The sequence below is a fragment of the Octopus bimaculoides genome, chromosome 2 (genome assembly GCF_001194135.2).
Source record: "Octopus bimaculoides isolate UCB-OBI-ISO-001 chromosome 2, ASM119413v2, whole genome shotgun sequence".
NCBI classification, from domain to species: domain Eukaryota; kingdom Metazoa; phylum Mollusca; class Cephalopoda; order Octopoda; family Octopodidae; genus Octopus; species Octopus bimaculoides.
The window spans coordinates 187,015,220-187,017,766 of NC_068982.1; the positions used below are offsets into that span (position 1 = coordinate 187,015,220).

Sequence of the window (2,547 nt, forward strand, 5' to 3'; positions counted from 1 at the left end):
AAATGAAATCACACCTAAAAAAAAAAAATTTTTTTAATGAAATAAAATAGAAATTTTAAAAAATGAAAATAGAAAAGAAAGAAAGAAAAAAAAAAAGCAAGGGCGCATTGGATTTCGTAATTCTCCAGACACAATATAGGAATAGAAAAAGGGCGGTGTGCTGGCAGAATCGTTAGCACGCCGGGCGAAATGCTTAGCGGTATTTCGTCTGCCGTTGCGTTCTAAGTTCAAATTCCGCCGAGGTCGACTTTGCCTTTCATCCTTTCGGGGTCGATTAAAAGAGTACCAGTTACGCACTGAGGTCGATGTAATCGACTTAATCCCTTTGTCTGTCCTTGTTTGCCCCCTCTATGTTTAGCCTCCCCCTCCCCGTGGGCAATAAATAAATATATGAATAAAAAAATAGATTAGACCCGGTTGGAACATCTTTGGTCATTATAAGTGTGCTAGAAAAGGTATGACTCGCCTCTAAACAACAACATTCATTATTATATATTATTATTGTTATTATTATTATTATTATTATTATATATCATTATTATTATTATTATACATTTATTATTATATATTATTATTATTATTATTATTATTTATCATTATATATTTGTCGATATTTAAGCTAATACTTCTTTCAAATTAAATTGCCAGAAATTTAATTATAAAAATGTTGGCAATTCTTAAGTTTAGCAATCACTTTCATATTTGTCATAAGTGCTGACTAATAAAAAGTGAGTATGAAGTGCTAAACTAAAGGATAACTAAAATATTTTTTATTGATTTTAGATCCATATTTAGTTGGTTGCATTATTTCGGATTGAGGACTACAAGACATCAGTCAACGAGACGACTACTAAGAAACTAATTAACTTTATTACAGGTATCTAATGAGAACCTTATTTATATTTTATACAGAACGTATAGTTATAATAAACAGGTATTTCACTTTATATTGATGGATCGTAACAGTTGTATACTGATTTAGCTTGCTTTCTCGCTCGCTTTAACAACGACATTTTAACAAAGATGTTAATTTCAATTTCTGCCTCTTTCTTCCAGAAATGGCCGACATTTGCGAGAGCTGCGCATGCGCTCTCCACTCGGCCGCCAACATGGCCACCAGTGCTATATTGCTTAAAGTCTGTTGAGGAGATATATTCACCGTTTGTCTTTTACTGCACAAATACTTGCATTTATTTCTTTGCTCAAGGTAAATATTTACATTTCTATCTTCTTAACAACGATCTGATTGTTGAAAGTAGCCGCTACTGCTGAGTTATAAGCCTCTAAAGTCACCTGTCTTCATTCCATCCTCATAACTTTCTCATAACAACGTTTGTTATTTTCATCATAAAAATCTCCTTTGGATTATTTATTTATTAATTTCCTATTCTGAATGATTATACTACATTTAGAAAATAGAAAAGTGCATAAACAAAACGAGAATATATTATATTACATGATAAAACTATTATGTTTATAATTTTGTTGTCCTCAGTAAAACATGTATGAATTTTCCGACCCAAACACCGTAAATTAAAGACAAAAGTTTCCTACTTTGCCTTTTATATGACAATATCCTGCAATATGTTACAAATGTGACTTGTTTGCCGTTTTCCCAAGGATTGATGGACACAACTCCACGCTTTTCTAGAAATATTCCTCGTTATTGACTTCTGTTTTGTCTCTTATTTTTCAATGTTCATCTAGTGTGAAAAATACTTTACAATAATCATAACTTCTCTCCTTACTATGTTGTGTGTGTTCATGCATATATTAACAAGTCCGCCTGTGTATATAAATATATATATATATATGTGTGTGTGTGTGGAGACATCCGTGGTTTCGAGTTCAATCCTACACGGTGCCTTGGGAGAAGTGTCTTTTACTATAGCCCAGGGTCGACCAATGCCTTATGAATGGATTTCGTAGACGGAAATTGTGTGGAAGCCCATTACACGCGCACACACAAATTCACGCATCATGTGTGTGTATGTGTCTCTGTCGCCGCTTAATGTTCCGATAACTTAGCGGTTCGGCAATGTAACCGATAGAATAAGTGCCAAAAAATAAATACAAGGGTCAATTTGTTCGACTTGACTCTTCAAGACGGTGTTCCAGCATGGCCACTGGCTAATGACCGAAACAAGTAAAAGATAAAATATAGGTATAGATGTATATGTGTGTATTAAAAGTGGGGAAGGCCGGTTTATGGGATTGCCTTAGGTTTCCCGTCCATAAAGGGTTTATCTTTATGGACGGGAAACCTAAGGTAATCTCATAAACTGGCCTTCCCCATTTTTAATATATACAGCTCTACATCTTAGAGTTTGCTTCTTCTTTCGGATTTATGTTTTTTTGCAAACAATTTTTTCTCCGTGTTTTTCTCCTTGTCTCCGTATTCTTTCTGTTGAAGAGCGTAGCTCGAAACGTCAAAGACTTTCCGTATTCCCGAGCGTCATACTAATATATACTTTTGTTATTTACACCACCTGTCCTCGTCTGTTGTTATTTTTTGTATATTCTCCCATATATATATATATATATATA

At 33.8% G+C, this 2,547-nt stretch overlaps 1 protein-coding gene across 2 annotated transcripts in view; it reads left to right on the forward strand.

The window, feature by feature from the left end:
• Positions 1–770: 770 nt before the first annotated feature.
• Positions 771–2,547, forward strand: part of LOC106874819 (transcription initiation factor TFIID subunit 12) — a 9,332-nt gene continuing 7,555 nt past the window's right edge. Inside the window, exons 1-2 of one of the 2 annotated variants that reach the window (XM_014922680.2) lie at positions 771–877; positions 1,057–1,207. The gene's annotated coding sequence lies outside the window, so the exon portion shown is untranslated. Of the gene's footprint in view, positions 878–917; positions 935–1,056; positions 1,208–2,547 lie in introns of those variants that run through there. The other variant, XM_014922681.2, reaches the window with a different exon arrangement.